At 41.3% G+C, this 17,701-nt stretch overlaps 1 protein-coding gene across 3 annotated transcripts in view; it reads left to right on the forward strand.

The window, feature by feature from the left end:
- The window catches only part of LOC139749613 (monocarboxylate transporter 14-like), a 154,212-nt gene that overhangs the window by 133 nt on the left and 136,378 nt on the right, over positions 1-17,701 (forward strand). For all 3 annotated transcript variants that reach the window (XM_071663745.1, XM_071663743.1, XM_071663744.1), the window contains exon 2: positions 2,365-2,466. The gene's annotated coding sequence lies outside the window, so the exon portion shown is untranslated. The remainder of the gene's footprint in view (positions 1-2,364; positions 2,467-17,701) is intronic.

A 17,701-nucleotide genomic window follows, 5' to 3' on the forward strand; every position in this document is an offset into this window, starting at 1 on the left:
TCACATGTTATCAAGCCATCATTATGATATGGTAATTTATCAGAAGACACATACACTTGTGGTCTATAATAGTCTGGGTATTTGTGTATACTGTAGTGTTGACAATCATTTTTTTTTCTGTAACTCCTGCTCCCCCAGGTTGAGGTCTTCATAAATGGGGAAGGGTTGTAGAATAAAGAGAAGTTATTGGATAAAACAATTATGTCTGCTTTGCAGACTTTAAGAAAATGATTGTTACCACTTTAATCAGAACACATCTCTCTGTGGAAGATTAATTCATTCATCAACCTAACATTTTCCCTAACCTCCAGAATTGACGTCATTTAGGTTATCTATTATAAAAAAAAAAAAGATAAAGATCATTGTTAATGGAAAACTCATGTAATTCCATCATTACTTTTTCACAAAACAACAAATCCTAGAGAGTAGAATGAGGACCCCAAAGAAGCCTCACACCTTATAAATTACAGATAGTAATCACAAAATGGGTTATTCAGTTAATATAGTGTATGGCAGAATTTAAGTTGAGGAAGCTGGACTGCATTCCTGGAGTGTTATACCTGAATGATTCAAGATTTCAAATTTGGAAGGAAGACATAAAAATGGAGATTTTTGTTTGTGTGGACTTGCAGTCATGCAGAAAGTGGTAGTTTGTTAGATGTACTCAGGATTTTGACATGAGTGGGACAATTGCCTAATCTTGCATTTAGGAGTTTTTGGAAACAGACCAGAGCACTTTGGTTTATCCAGAATTTGCCTTGTTCCTGAGGCATACAGGTTTAATTGTAGATGCTTATCATTGTGAGATATACAGTGTGCTTCAAAGTTTGTTTTATTATCTGTCCTTCTGAACTAAGTTTCCTGTCTTCCACTGCCCCTTGGGACTTATTCTGACTTGTTTTGTCTCATCTCCAGCTATGTCCAAGGTCTTGTTTATATTTTCATCCATTCTCATTCACTCTTTCTTTCCTGTTCAATTCTTAATTATGTCAGGTGTAGAAATCCGCATGTCACCATATTAACATTCATAACCATTGTAGTAGTACCTTACTTTTAGATGTCATAGGTTGCACAGTCTTGCTGATTACGACATCCCCTCGCTTCAAAGGTACCAGGCAGTTCACATCTTTACTCAGTGGATGATGATTACATTTCCCTCTTAGGCAGTGTCAACTTTTCATTTTAGCTCGAGTGAGCTATTGTTTTCTCTTTGCATTTATTACGTTTGTTGTCTGATGTCTTTCAATGTTTCACATTTTAATCTCGGGGAGTATTTGGTTAGTGAGCTGAAACTTTTTAGAAAAACTACTTGCTTAGTTTAGCTGAAACTTTGTGGAAAGAATCCTACAATGATCTATGAAATTTTCTTGTTCCCTTCTGATGTGGTTTTCACAGCAGAGTGATCAATGTTTGGCTAAGGTTTTATAAATCTTGCTTGAAACCACAGGGTAAATTGAATCAAACTTTACAGAAATTGGTTCTCTAACAACTTCTGTCATTTTGTGGTGATCTAACATTCATTATGGCTAACATATCATGTTTTTCAAGAGAGTAATACAAGTTCATCTGAGCCTCTGGTTATTACTGTTTAGATGATTTGGATTTGAGTAATCTTCATCCTTCCTTTTCAATTGTTATTTATTTTTTGTTTTCTCTCCACTTTTCTTTTACCATTTTTATGAAGAGGCAATCCTCTCTCTATCCTCAACCTTACCTCCCTGGTCATTTTCAGTGATTCAGTTTTCTTTATTTTCAGTTTCAGTATCCTCACTGTCCACATTATGATTACTTTCATCCTTGTTTATTCAATATTTTGTCTTAAGAGTTGCCCACATTGCATAGCCAGAATGAGCCAGAATTTTTATTTTAACCCTGGACTTCAAGGCAGTTGTGCATATCGACTCTGCAAGCTATACAAGATTGTAATCATGGGATTATTTTTTCATTTAACGCCTCAAATGGTGCATGACCTGCTATTTGACTGACAGTTCTCTGTTCTTTCCATTTATATGTTGTACATTTTTTCTTAGTATTTGAGTTTCTGTTGATGAACATTTGATTTGTTGTCAGCATGATTGTTTTGTCTTCATTTTATTTTATATTATTATATTTCAATGTTTCATTTCTGTAGTGCACTTTAATCAGAACTGTTATGGCTTTTTAATCTTGATATCCTACTTGCATTACTGGATTTTTAAGCCTCTTTGTATACATTATTAAGTTCAGTATTTGTATGATGCATTCTTCAGGACCCAGCTTTTGCATGAAAAATAAAAGGTATTGTATTGGAATATTATTTCATAGGATTTGTTTTTATTTTCATTGCTAAATTAGTGCACATCAGTAACTTTATTCTTTTTTCAGAATTATACTGTATTGGTTCACTGAAGAAACAAGAATTAGTTACATACAAGGAAAGAAAAACAGAAAGATATAAACTCAGAAGAAACAGGCACTCACAAATTAGTGCGTATTACTGCTTTGTTTTGCCTCATATATTCATATTTTACCTATCAAATGCACTTAGTTTAAAGTTTCTTTCAATGATTATTTTTGTTTGTCAGGCTTTGCACTTTGATTTAAAGTTTTGAGAAATTAGGTTAAATGGCTGTCATAACTACGTATAGGGCTATATGCTGTTCAGAAAGTGGGTGTTTTTACACAGAATCAATAGATATGGGGTTGTCGTAATGAACATGTGAAAAGATAGTTATTGAAATGAATGATGCATATCTGCTGAAAATGCAACTTGGAAAAAAGTATTTAAAGGTGTTGAAAAGAAAGCTCAGGGGAGATTAAGTAAATTGAAAGTGAGTGATAGAATATAAGAATATAGTTAATGTTACTGTATGATGAAATTGAAGGGGTATTTTGAAGTAGAATTTAGGAAGGGAAAGGAGAAGGTAAAATAGTTTTGGAGGATACATATGTGTGAGAATTGTGGCTGCAAATAGCCTGACTCAGGCTCAGAAATACAGTGTTGTCTGAATTCTGAGGTCTGTACAGAGAAAAGAGTCTAGAAAATCAGGTTATGGTAAAAACAGGTATGAGAAGGAGTATATGTGAGAAGAAAAAGTGTGATGTAGTGGGTGAATTTTAATTATTATTGTTGTGGTTTTAGAGTTTAAATGAAATGAGGATAATGAAGGTGTTGAAAGGTGGGCAAATTGCTGACAGTATGAGGTAGGTGGTGTAAAACATGAGTTTGCAAGTGCATTGAAGTTGGTAAAGGCAGGTTCAGCTAACTAGACATATGGGGATGAAGTGTAGGCTTACAGTGACACAGAATTCAAAATATGAAAAGTATTTTAAACATGGGATGTGCCATCCTATTTTAATTGGCCCATACATTCTGTCTCTAAACATGTTTCAACTCTAACACCTTTCATACCTGCATCTATGCTTGTTCTACTCTTCATCCTCTCTCCTAGTTTCCACTAGCATCTCATTACCTTCATTGCACAGATGTATATATTTTTGTAGTCACATGTACATCCATCCTTTTCATGTGCTTACAATGTCTCAAACTTTGACCTTCCTATCAGCCACTCTTATCTCTCTTTTTTTTTTTTTTTTTTGACCATTGTTTTCCCTCCTTATTCCTACTTCTGGTCTTAAAATTGTCTGTACCTGTTGTACATACTTTTCGTATTTTCAGGTAAATTGACTGCCTTTGCCTGCAGTTGGTCATGTCTACCATTTAATCATGTTAAAGTCTTCTTCAGTAGACATATCAGGGGGGTCTCTGTGATATCTCTGGGGGTTGCCTTGCTGGCTTTTGGTTTCCAGAAGCCTCCAATATTGCCTCAGGTGTATTAACATCATGTATGGCACATCTATGACTTGCATGCCCTTATATCCACTGTTGGTTCAGCCCAGTGCTTAAGAATGCCATGGCTACTCAAGAGATACACTTCTGTTTAGCATGTCTTCAGCAGTCCTATATACATCATTTGACTCCACCTTGACTGTTACCTCCTGACCATTATTAGCCAGGATCTACAGTGATAATGGTTCCTTCATGCCCTCAACTTCAGTATGACTGAATAGTCTTCATTAAGAATACAGAGGATTACAGATACAAAGGAATTCAAACAGCAACAGACCATTCAGTTGCTTTGAAGTTGTTTGTGATAGTGGAAGATATAAACTTGCAAGTTAATGTGGCAATATTGGACAGGTATACAGATTATTCAAACAGAAATACCTCCAATCTGTTCTTGTGACTGAGGAGTTGCAAATGGTGTTCATTGTGGACTTGAAGTGAAATATTTATCAAGTCTGTTCATAAACATATCTATAGTTCTGCTTTCAACTGCTGTAATTGGTAAATTGTTTCATGTGTCAACAATCTTGCTGAAGAAAGAGTGTTTCATCTTATTGGAGGTAAAACATTGGCCCATGAGTTTGTAATTGTTGCTATTAGTGAAATCAAGTGAATGAAGTGTTACGAAGTTTGTTACGTTAAGATTATCAAAGCCTGTGTTTAGATACCTTTACTAGATTACTTCTTAACCTTTTCTTATCTAGGCTAAATAGATTGTCATTCTGTTGACTCTCGTAGGATTTGTTTCTCGGTCCAGGAATCATCTTGTTAGCTCAACATTGAACTCACCCCAATCTTTCTATGTCTTTTTTAAGGGATGACCAAAATTGAACCCTGTACTTAAGATGGGGATGCACCACAGAATTGTAAGAGTAAGGATAATTTCTTTATACTTAGATTTAAGATACCTTCCTATGAATTCAAGAATCTTTTTTTCTCCTGCTTCTGTGCACTACTTACTATGCATTAGGTCACCAAAGGTTATTATGCCTAAGTCTTTTTCCTCATTTACATGATTATTTAAGTTGATAAAACTGGTGTAGTTCCTTGGAGTCTGTCCACAGACATTGGAATGACCACAAAGGAGGTACTTGTCGTGTAAGTGAAGTATTATAGAAAGCAGTTTTGAATATTGCTACAAATTATTGTTGTTAGATACAGGGAGCAGCTGATAGATTGTTAGGCATTACAGGTAAAGATCATACACTTGCATAGTCTGCATCATGGGATTTGATATCGGCCAGTCATGAATATTTCTTTTGTGTGAAAATTAGATTTTTGAATGAAAAACTCCATTTAAACCACCAGAGCAGACACCCCAGCTGCTGCAGCATGGCATCATATACCCCCCAAGGGATCACTGACAAATTACTTTGAAGGTCACTTTCAACTCTGCATGTAATGTTGGTCAACATGACAGTTGAAATAAAAAAAGGAGAGATTTTAGACTTGCACATTTTGATAATCTACACATTGCTCTTGACTGGCAAATATGGGATGATTGTATGACACAGTTGCTTGCCAAGTGTTGCATGGTCTACTTTGTTGTGGGGGCACACAAGCAGCCAGCTCTTAGGAGCAAAAATAAAAGTAATGCATATAGAGGAGGTTAAGTGAACCAACTTTGCAATGTAGGGCAAGTGGGTCAGGTTTTGCAGTTAGCATGGGAAAGTTTGTAAGTTGAATTGCTTTTGACTCAACTCTGTCAAGTATGGATGCACAGCTAGAACCACCTCAAATGTGAGAGCAGTACTCTATACAAGTACGGATCAATACAATACGGATCAATCCTTTCCATAAATGGAGCAGCTGTTCAGAGGAAAAGAAATTGTGACATCTAAACAGGACTCCCAGTTTCTTAGAGGCAGACGTATCTATTCCTGAAATGAGGAGGGTCCAAGAGAATGGATAATACAGTTATACCAAGTATGTTCATTGAGTCGAGAGGTGGAGTTACAGAACCATCAAAAGAGAGAGGAAAGTTGTGAGAAGTTTTTGATAGAGAGATGAGTAAAAACTGGGTCTTGGACGCATTAGATTTAACCGCATTTTGTCTACTGCACTGATATATCCTGTCCAAGTCTGAGTTTATTGATGAAGTTGTGTTGAGATAAGATGCAGATCAGGTGAGAGAAGAACAAGCAGCATTGAAGAATGTTGAGGGACGCAGTGTTGTGTCATCTTATGAGTGCATTTGGTTATTTGCAGAAGAGAGGAAATCATTGATAAAAAGAGAAAAAGAGTAGGGGACAGACAGTACCTTGAGAGACACCACTGTTGATGGAGAAAGGGGGAGAGACTGATTTATCAATAACCACGAGAGACTGATCAGCCAGAGAGGAAGCTAGATATGAGGGAGTAAGATGTGGGAGGGAAACCAAAAGAGGGGAGCTTAGAGATGAGGTTCTGATGACACATCCTATCAAAAGCTTTGGATATATCAAGGGCATTTGCATAAGATTCCAAAATCTTCCTGGGATGATGACCAGACATTAGTAAGTCAGACAAAAATATCACCAGTGGATCTTGCCATATGAAAGCCATACTGGTGATCAGAGAGAAGAACGTGAGATTCAAGATGTCTAAGCATGTGGTGACTGAAAGTGAATGTGAATAAAAAGCAAAGTTATTAGGCTTAGTAGGGTTGAGGGACAGGTTAGATGGGATGTGAGTTGGAATGGAGAAAAATTGTAGAAATTGAAATGTTTTAGATATCTTGGAGTGGACATGGGAGCAACTGGAACCATGGAAGCAGAAGTGAGTCATAGGGTGGGCGAGGAGGCAAAGGTTCTGGGAGTGATGAAGAATGTGTGGAAGAGAAAACGCTATCTAGGAGGGGAAAAATGGGTGTGTTTGAAGGAATAGCAGTCCCAACAATATTACGTGGATGCAAGGCTTGAGCTATAGATAAGGCTGTGTTGAGGAGGGTGGATTTGTTAGAAATAAAATGTTTGAGGACAGTATGTGGTGTGAGATGGTTTGATCGAGTAATTAATGAAAGGGCAAGAGAGATGTGTGGTAATAAAAAGAGTATGGTTGAGAGAGCAGAAGAGTATGCGATGAAATGGTTTTGAAATATGAAAAGAATGAGTGAGAAAGGGTTGACAAAGAGGATATATGTGTCAGAAGTGAGAGGATCAAGGAGAACTGAGAGACTAAACTGGAGGTGGAAGGGTGGAGTGAAAAAGATTTTAAGCGATCGGGGCCTGAGGGTGAGAGGCGTGCAAGGAATTGAGTGAATTGGAATGATGTGGTACACCGGGGTCGACGTGCTGTCAGTGGACTGAAGCAGGGCATGTGAAACGTTTGGGATAAGTATTGGAAAGGTCTGTGGGGCCTGGATGTGGATAGGGAGTTGTGGTTTCTGTGCATTACACATGACAGCTAGAAACTGAGTGTGAACGTATGTGGTCTTTTTTTATCTGTTTTCCTGGCGCTACCTCGATGAAGCAGGGGGTATATATGTGTATCTGTGCGCGTATAGGCGTTTATGTATGTATATACATGCATATGGGCCATTCTTTGTCTGTTTCTTGGCGCTACCTCGCTGACGTGGGAAACCGCGAATAAGTATTTCACACTCATATATATATATATATATATATATATATATATATATATATATGGGAGTGGATCTGGCAGCGGATGGAACCATAGAAGCGGAAGTGGATCATAGGGTGGGGGAGGGGGCGAAAATTCTGGGAGCCTTGAAGAATGTGTGGAAGTCGAGAACATTATCTCGGAAAGCAAAAATGGGTATGTTTGAAGGAATAGTGGTTCCAACATTGTTGTATGGTTGCGAGGCGTGGGCTATGGATAGAGTGGTGCGCAGGAGGATGGATGTGCTGGAAATGAGATGTTTGAGGACAATGTGTGGTGTGAGGTGGTTTGATCGAGTAAGTAACGTAAGGGTAAGAGAGATGTGTGGAAATAAAAAGAGCGTGGTTGAGAGAGCAAAAGAGGGTGTTTTGAAATGGTTTGGGCACATGGAGAGAATGAGTGAGGAAAGATTGACCAAGAGGATATATGTGTCGGAGGTGGAGGGAACGAGGAGAAGAGGGAGACCAAATTGGAGGTGGAAAGATGGAGTGAAGAAGATTTTGTGTGATCGGGGCCTGAACATGCAGGAGGGTGAACGGAGGGCAAGGAATAGAGTGAATTGGAGCGATGTGGTATACCGGGGTTGACGTGCTGTCAGTGGATTGAATCAGGGCATGTGAAGCGTCTGGGGTAAACCATGGAAAGCTGTGTAGGTATGTATATTTGCGTGTGTGGACGTATGTATATACATGTGTATGGGGGGGGTTGGGCCATTTCTTTCGTCTGTTTCCTTGCGCTACCTCGCAAACGCGGTAGACAGCGACAAAGTATAAAAAAAAAATATATATATATATATATATATATATATATATATATATATATATATATATATATATATATATATATTGTGTGTGTGTTTATAAGGATAATAAGCCTAGCACTTAAACATGTGTCAGTTGGTAACTGTCCTCTTTAGTGTTGAGCTGGTGGTGTGCTTGCTGCTCGTGGTAGTTTCCCTTTATTAAGGTGTTGTCGTGACGCAGGTGAAGTACTTGGGGGGGGAGGTGGCAAGAAGGACGACAGCCGCCTCCCCTTGTGCCGGGGGGGAGGGGGGGGGCCTAGCCAGAATACTGCTCGTGGGAGGGGAAGGGGGAACCATGACGGGGAAAAAAGAAGGGTGAACGTTATGATAAAAATACACAGTAGAAATTAATCTACTTAGTGACTCATGGTGAAATTAACACTGCATATACTTAATTTCATCTGTACAACTTAGTTCAGTAAGCTTATATACAAAGAACTGCAACATAAACCACGGGAATATAATTATAAATGGGGAAGGACCATTCCCCTCCCCCCACCGGGAAAGCGTTGGGGGCTGTTCGCCCCCCCCCCCCCCCCCCCTCCCCCGCACCGCCAATTCCTGGAAGGTCTTTCATCATTATAGTCTTTACCTTGGTAGACTTTTCTTAGATTCTCTAATTTTTCTACTGTTCCATCAGTGTTTTGTTGAGTGTGTTATTTCTTTAGTGCATTTCCAGGTTTTGTCATTTGTTTATCACTTCCTGTAGTTTTTCTGCTGTGCTTACTTATCTTTGGTACATATTTGTTCTTATATTTTATCATATTCATCCTGGTTTTTTTTTTACCTTATTTCACATTACGTCACTTGCTTATTGACCTCCATTAAGTTTTCTTCACATATTTTCACGTACATTCCTTTCTTTCACTAATAAGTTTTAACTTTATCTCTTCCCATCGTGTTTTTTTTTTTTTTTTATCTTATTCCTGTATTAAGTTTTGTTCATATTTCGCTTCAGAAATATCAACAGTTGCCATTATATTCTGTGAAGGGCGTCGTGCTTCATCGCTTTCCTTTACCACGTCGTAAAAGTCAAGTGTCAGCCTAGTCTCAGGGCGGAATAATAGACAGAAAATGACAAATGTTGATGATTTAGGAGACAGTAGAGAGAGATATTATTTATTATGAAGGAGAGAATGTAAACGTGTTTGGCTGACCTTTTTTTCTTACCATGGAGACGAATCTCGTCTTAAAAAAGGCTACATTTCAGCCTGACGCCTGAGGTAGCCCTACTCAGGCCTTACAGTGACGCATGTGCGGCCACACTGCACAAAACTCGTTTCAAATTTTTTAACAGTAAATTGAAACATGTCCCCGTAAAGAGGTCATTTAAATACAGGTCAGTTAAGGTTAAAGTAGCAGTGTACGGCCACGTCATCAAGGGAAAGTAGAGGGGTGAACTGTGACCCTCGTCATCATATGTAATTATAAAAACCTCAGAACAGGAGCGTTAAGGGAAAGGAAAATGGATCTTGCGAGATCACGGCGCTTTTTGTGTTATTGAGAAGTTAGAATTAAATACGTTCGTCTATCATCACTGAACACAACTGATTTAGAAAAGGAAGTTTAATAGACTTCGGCGACTATTTGTCATTGCAGATTAATTCATATTTGATAACATGAAACAGCTGATAGCTATGATTAAGTGAGTTTTATATGGATGAATCAAATTAACAGAGAATCCGGACGTGTTTGTTACATACGTCATTGTTGTAGGTTACTGAAACATTAGAATACATATACATTGTGTTTTCCCTTTTTGGGGGACTAAAAGGCTGAGAACAACTGTAATGATCAATAATCATCATTAAGGTCTACTGTCTAGCTCAGGGGTAGTAGGAGACTGAGTGATCCCTCGTCTCCCCGCTTGTCTACACCATGCCAGTGTAGGGAGCACAGCATGACCACGGCAGTAGTCATGCAGGTTATGACACTTTGCATGTCCGTGTTTGCTGACGTGCAGATACTGTGCATATCCGCCTTCTTTGATGAGCAAACACCATGCATGTCCGCCTTCAGTGACGTGTACAGTCCATATCCTTTTTCGATGACGTGCATAGTGCATGTCCGTTTTCGATGACGTGCACAGTGCCTGTTCACCCTTAATGACGTGCAGACGCAATGCACGTGCAGACACCCTACTGCCTGCTTACCCACGTTGCTGGTAGACCATATGACCAGCGGCGTTACATCCTTGACACGACCACGTGATAGGTCAGGTCCCGCCAGCTGTGAGGAACATGTGGTACTGTGGAGATGGTAGAACACCTCCCACGGGAACAATGGCCGGGGTGCGGAAAGGAGTGTATTGGTGGCCCTACCTACCTACCTGTTGGTTGGTGCAGCCATGACTGGCCAACCAACACTCACTACCAGTATCTGGAGACGTGAGACGAGTTGACCCAGCATAGAAAAGATAATATTATTACTATTTGGTCAGAAGTGGTTATATGGTATGGTCACAGGTGTTCCACAGCGGTAAGGGGACATAACGTTGCAGGGGTATATGAATAAATCTCTTGTATAAACGTGTAATAAATTTGCTACTAATACAAGAGGTGTTTGTGACATTAGATTTGTTGCATTAGATCAAAACCCTGATAGACATTTTATCGAGTTTTTGGAATACGTAAAACGGTATTAGTTCCTTGTGATTACTCAAAGCTATTTAGCAGGGAAGGATACTTTGAGAATTTCAACTATTTGCATAATATATACATGTATATATATATTATTTATTTTATTTTTTTATACTTTGTCGCTGTCTCCCGCGTTTGCGAGGTAGCGCAAGGAAACAGACGAAAGAAATGGCCCAACCCCCCCCCCCATACACATGTATATACATACGTCCACACACGCAAATATACATACCTACACAGCTTTCCATGGTTTACCCCAGACGCTTCACATGCCTTGATTCAATCCACTGACAGCACGTCAACCCCGGTATACCACATCGCTCCAATTCACTCTATTCCTTGCCCTCCTTTCACCCTCCTGCATGTTCAGGCCCCGATCACACAAAATCTTTTCTCACTCCATCTTTCCACCTCCAATTTGGTCTCCCTCTTCTCCTCGTTCCCTCCACCTCCGACACATATATCCTCTTGGTCAATCTTTCCTCACTCATTCTCTCCATGTGCCCAAACCACTTCAAAACACCCTCTTCTGCTCTCTCAACCACGCTCTTTTTATTTCCACACATCTCTCTTACCCTTACGTTACTCACTCGATCAAACCACCTCACACCACACATTGTCCTCAAACATCTCATTTCCAGCACATCCATCCTCCTGCGCACAACTCAATCCATAGCCCACGCCTCGCAACCATACAACATTGTTGGAACCACTATTCCTTCAAACATACCCATTTTTGCTTTCCGAGATAATGTTCTCGACTTCCACACATTCTTCAAGGCCCCCAGAATTTTCGCCCCCTCCCCCACCCTATGATCCACTTCCGATTCCATGGTTCCATCCGCTGCCAGATCCACTCCCAGATATCTAAAACACTTCACTTCCTCCAGTTTTTCTCCATATATATATATATATATATATATATATATATATATATATATATATATATATATTGAATATTAGTGTAGATGATAACGTACTTAATGGTGCGTTACGGTATATCAACCGTCTTATATACATATATACACCTTTTTCTCAAGTTTCTCCAGTTTTCCTTTGTTTAAGTAAGGCTGTTTTCTAGAATACTGTTGACTTCCTCAATTTCACAAAAATCAGGAATTTTCTTTATTTTGTCTTCCCAACGCTTTATTTTGAGCGAGTAATGAGTTATACAAAGGAAGTCAAACAACAATAGACCAGTGGGTACTTTCGAGGCTGTGGTAGTGGAAGATTATTATTATTATTATTATTATTATTATTATTATTATTATTATTATTATTATTATATATACATTATATATATGTATATATATTATTTATTTATATATTTTGCTTTGTCGCTGTCTCCCGCGTTTGCGAGGTAGCGCAAGGAAACAGACGAAAGAAATGGCCCAACCCACCCCATACACATGTATATACATACAAGTCCACACACGCAAATATACATACCTATACATCTCAATGTACACATATATATACACACACAGACACACACACACATACACATGTACATGATTCACACTGCCTCTACTCATTCCCATCGCCACCCCGCCACACATGGAATAACATCCCCCTCCCCCCCTCATGTGTGCGAGGTAGCGCTGGGAAACGAGTAGGTTTTCTCTAATGCATATACAATTGAATACAATAGCATATCTTAAAAGTTATTAATCTTAATTATGTTCTCCAATGCACTTAAGCACCGGTTGTCCTTAGTTCTTTATTTATTACTTTCAAGTTTTCGCCTACACAGAGGCATCATCAGGAATCTACAAAAATGAGAAAAAACTGCGTCACAAAATCAGGAAATGATTTGGAAAACGCCAACAAAATATAAAAAACATAGCACATTAAAGTGGGAAAGATATAAACGAATCATTTAACAAAATCAAGATGGTTAGTTTGGGTACAGTCTAAATACAACATATGGAAACAGAAATATAGAAAAACTTAGTAGTTGAGGGAAAAAAACAGGAACCTCGTGTAATATTGTTTTGTTTTTACTCTCTCTCTCTCTCTCTCTCTCTCTCTCTCTCTCTCGTGAGTTCAGTTGGGGAGGGGGAGGGTCTTTCCTACGTCTGGCAGCTTCCCATTGTGAAGTAGAGAAAACTGTTGAAACAGATCATTAATCAGACTGGTTTTGTAATCCCCCTGACGTGTGATCATTCAAGCGGACAGGATAAATTCACTCGGTCGGCAGGCTGAGCTTTTAGGGAAAAATATAGAATGAACTCGTGGAAAAAAAGAAAATATGCCGGAGTTTTGTTCACCCGCTGGTCTTCGTTAACCCTTTGATGTCGTTAGTTACTTGCTTTATGCTCTCGTCGTTGAATTTTCATCAATCTCGTTAGCCTTTGTTTTTTCGTCCTTTAGTTTCGTTAAGCGTTTGATTGGGTCATCTTTTTCAAGATTTATTTCCTATGAATTCGTAAATTTCTGGTACAATTGATCTCTTCGTTTCGTAACTTGTTTGTCTATAAACTGTGTTAAGCAGGTTCCTGATGTTGCCAGGTTCCTGGTGGTGGTGTTAGGTTCTTAGTGATGTCAGGTTCCTGGTGGTGTTGCCAGGTGATGTTGTTAGGTTCCTGGTGATGTTGCCAGGTTCCTGGTGGTGGTGTTAGGTTCTTAGTGATGTCAGGTACCTGGTGGTGTTGCCAGGTGATGTTGTTAGGTTCCTGGTGATGTTGCCAAGCAGGAGGGTCGTCACACCCAAACGACTCGTACCTGGAAAAAATTGGTGAACCGGAACATCTATACACCTGCCCTACACCCCAGACCTTAAACCTGTACACCTTCCCTACACTCCCAGACCCTACACCTACCATACACCCTACACCTGCCATACACTCAGACCCCACACTTGTGTTTAAACTAATATTAAACAAGTGAACACAAGATTTAAAAGTGAGAAGTTTTTCGAGATTTATGATCGTACTGTAAATTGCTTTCAGGATTTGACTGCAAATATAATTTCCCATCATGTTTTCGTTGTATATTCCTTGGTAGCGGCGTTCAAAGTTCAGTATAGCCTGGTGGAAGCGCTCGCCTTGCTCCTCCGAATACGCTCCCATGTTCTCCGTGAATTTATCAGAATGAGTGTCAAGGATGTGGACTTTAAGGGTCATCCTGCAGCCAATTTTGCCGTAGTTCTTCACCGTAGTCTCAACTAGCTCCACACTGTTTTCGTCCTTGTGGTTGCCCAGGAAGCCACTGCGACGAAGCTGTACCAAGCTGCTTCCTCCTTCCTAGTGAGCTTCTTGGGGAATTCCATGCACTCCAGGATCTTCTTCATCTGTGGTCAGGCGAAGACACCGGCATTCACCTTTGCCACAAATAGCGTAGAGAAGAAGTCGTGAAGGCTGCAGACTCCTTATCTAGAACTGACATATTGTTTTCATAAGGCCTTATCTTATGTGCAGTGGTGGCATCAACACCTTCTGGGGGTCCACCAGTGGCTCCCACTTGACGTTGTTCATCCCTATAGAAGATTTGTTCCGCTGTGGTCAGTCCGCCTGTGGTAGTGCGCTGTGGTGCTCCTGCTCTCCCAAAGGCAAAGATAGCGAGGAAACTGGGTAAAACCGCCTTGGAGACCCGTGAGGAATGCCACCATTTTGAAGTCTCCGATGATGACCTCCCAGCAGTACTGATCATACTTCAGGGCGTCTAGCAAGGTCATGACACTGAGGTACACCGAGTGAGCCAGGGGGAAGAGACGAGTACTTGTTCCCGTTATGGAGCAGCTGGCTTTGAGGCTCCTGGATGAGCTGTCAGTAAAGAGGCGCCATTCCCTCGGGTTACAAGGCGATTCCCATTGCCTCGACCAGACTGCTTACATTGTGGCAGAAGCAGAGCCCATCTTGACGGGTGAAGGAGCTGGAAAAACCTAGGTTACGACGCTGCCTCTGACCTGCGAGTTGCACACCTTCATGCAACAAGGTCCACCCACAGCTTGAGCCTGGACGTCAGAAGCTCAGCATTGGACTTTGTGAGACCAAGATCTCTGATCAAGTCGTTCACGTCTTTTTGATGGGTTAATATGGGTTTCTCTCCTCAACTGCAACTCTGAAATTGTAATCTGGATCTACAACGTCTCCCTCCCTCTCTGACTTGTATTGATATGACTGGAAACTTCAAAAACGTTGTGTCAGCTACTCAGCACTGAATCTATCTCGAATGTTCTGAAAAGTGAATTTGAAAAATCACTGTCCTGATCAAAGCGAAGTTTCCAGGGAATAATAGCCATTTTCTTTACTTTTTACACATAATCAATTAGAAAATGGCATTTATTACCCAGGAACAACAACAACGAAACGTAAAAATGCGTTACAATGTTATCCACAGCACTATACATGAACATTAGAGCCGATGCCACATGTCTGTAACGGCCCAAGAATTATATCGGTCCACGGACGCTCGTATGTCCTGGGCCATACCTGCATGGGTGTCCTATCCTCACCGGGTTGACCACCTTCAGGGGAATCGAGTACAAACCTTCACAGCATCAAGAACCATGAGTTACAGGTTCGCTTTTGTAACATGGCTACCAACACCCGTGGGGTACGTCCTGTAGAACAAAACGTCAGTAATTCATTCACTGGGAACTGTTACCTGATAGGAGAACCTCCAGCCCACTGAAACGTACCAGGGGTCCACACTGATGGCTCTTTCAGCCGCGCCTTTGCCACCTCCCTCTTATGAAATCTAGGCAGCTAGGGCACTCCTGATGCCGTACGACGAGAGATGATCCATCAGCTGGGGGATCGGCTATATCCCCAGAGGTCCTATAACGTAGGAATATACTCCTATATGTACGCGTGTGTGTGTGTGTATCGTATGACCATGTGATCTGTCAGTACGACCCATTGGAGGTAGTCATCAGTTAGCCAGTGATGAGTGTGTTGGGTTTAGGAGGGTCTGTGGTTCATGTAAACTGTTAACAGTTGTTATCACCGTGAGGAGTGAGTGTCTTCTCAGCAAAAGAAAATATGGGAATACATGTCTTTGATGTTCAAGCTTACGCAGCGGTAGAGAGGGTAGTTTAAGACTGATGGTAATGATTCATGAGATAAATACATACAACGCAAGGCTCTCATCTCTGACGAGATCATTACTATGATGGAGTCGACCCCATGCCTCCGATGGCACTGGTTTGAGGGACACTGGCACTACCAGGACCAGAGTATGACCTGGTGTCAACACTACAGCAGTGTGTACTACCAGGACCAGAGTGTGACCTGGTGTCAACAGTACAGCAGTGTGTACTACCAGGACCAGAGTGTGACCTGGTGTCAACACTACAACAGTGTGTACTACCAGGACCAGAGTGTGACCTGGTGTCAACAGTACAGCAGTGTGTACTACCAGGACCAGAGTGTGACCTGGTGTCAACACTACAGCAGTGTGTACTACCAGGACCAGAGTGTGACCTGATGTCAACAGTACAGCAGTGTGTACTACCAGGACCAGAGTGTGACCTGGTGTCAACAGTACAGCAGTGTGTACTACCAGGACCAGAGTGTGACCTAGTGTCAACACTACGGCAGTGTGTACTACCAGGACCAGAGTGTGACCTAGTGTCAACACTACAGCATTGTGTACTATCAGGACCAGAGTGTGACCTAGTGTCAACACTACGGCAGTGTGTACTACCAGGACCAGAGTGTGACCTAGTGTCAACACTACAGCAGTGTGTACTACCAGGACCAGAGTGTGACCTAGTGTCAACACTACAGCAGTGTGTACTACCAGGACCAGAGTGTGACCTAGTGTCAACACTACAGCATTGTGTACTATCAGGACCAGAGTGTGACCTAGTGTCAACACTACAGCAGTGTGTACTACCAGGACCAGAGTGTGACCTGATGTCAACAGTACAGCAGTGTGTACTACCAGGACCAGAGTGTGACCTGGTGTCAACAGTACAGCAGTGTGTACTACCAGGACCAGAGTGTGACCTAGTGTCAACACTACGGCAGTGTGTACTACCAGGACCAGAGTGTGACCTAGTGTCAACACTACAGCATTGTGTACTATCAGGACCAGAGTGTGACCTAGTGTCAACACTACGGCAGTGTGTACTACCAGGACCAGAGTGTGACCTAGTGTCAACACTACAGCATTGTGTACTATCAGGACCAGAGTGTGACCTAGTGTCAACAGTACAACACTGTGTACTACCAGGACCAGAGTGTGACCTAGTGTCAACAGTACAACACTGTGTACTACCAGGACCAGAGTCTTGTCCAATAAGCAACACCTCCCTTCCTTCCTTCCTCACTTGACATCTTTAGAATGTCAAGTGGACGTCACTACGTGTGACCTCTCCTTACCCTCAGCTGTCAAGATTGACCCATCACACTCACAGGGTTCTCAGTTCACTGTCCTCTGGCCGTCTTGACAGATGACTGGATTGACAGTATTCTGGGACATTTGAAGATCCAATTATTTTGCAATTATTTTGGTTCATGGAGTCCCTGTGTTGACTGACGTCACTGCCGGGAAGAGCAGTCAAGACGGGAGCTGGGACATGTACCTGGTGCCAGCGACTGGGTCATGTACCTGGTGCGTGCAAGGACTTGGGACATGTACCTCGTGGTGGGGAGTGGGATGTGTAGCTGCACCCTCAGCATGAGCTGTGCTGGCCAGCAGGTACACACACACACACACACACACACACACACACACACACACACACATGACCAAGAGATTATTTAGGTCAACACACCCTGGCCCCACAATCCCCCCCCCCCCCACGGGTGCCAGGCTGACACTTGGCACCAACCACATCAACACTTGGCCAACCCCTCGACACTCGCTTCCAGAATCTCCTGACGA

The sequence above is a fragment of the Panulirus ornatus genome, chromosome 7 (genome assembly GCF_036320965.1).
Source record: "Panulirus ornatus isolate Po-2019 chromosome 7, ASM3632096v1, whole genome shotgun sequence".
NCBI classification, from domain to species: Eukaryota; Metazoa; Arthropoda; class Malacostraca; order Decapoda; family Palinuridae; genus Panulirus; species Panulirus ornatus.